Genomic DNA, 412 nt, shown 5'->3' with positions numbered 1-412 from the left:
TTATTTTTATGTTTCAAATTAAAGTTTCTTTTATTATCAGAAAAAAATTTATTTAAATTTACAAAATAATTTATTTTACTTACTTTTAAACATGTAAATATTTTTTAAATATACTTTCTACATACTTTTTAAAATATATATTTTAAAAAAATCTATTTTCTTCTTTTAAATAAATCATATGCTATCGTATATGGATATACCATATGTACACATTATAAAGCGTCTCTTAATCAAAGTGACAGTGACGCAGTAGGTAAGGGGAACGACACAAGAATCAGCCCAAGTAACAGACTCACGTCAAAATGACGTAAAAAACTGGTCATAACTAGTCGAATGACGTCAAGTGACTAAATAACGACGTCTTTAAAACGTCTTTTTTGTGATATCTTAATGACGTTTCTGTATAACGTCT

Source organism: Odontomachus brunneus, unplaced genomic scaffold, assembly GCF_010583005.1.
Source record: "Odontomachus brunneus isolate Ranch 3 - 2012 unplaced genomic scaffold, Obru_v1 Obru_scaffold_070, whole genome shotgun sequence".
Classification (NCBI taxonomy): domain Eukaryota; kingdom Metazoa; phylum Arthropoda; class Insecta; order Hymenoptera; family Formicidae; genus Odontomachus; species Odontomachus brunneus.
Note: the sequence above shows the minus strand (reverse complement) of the source record.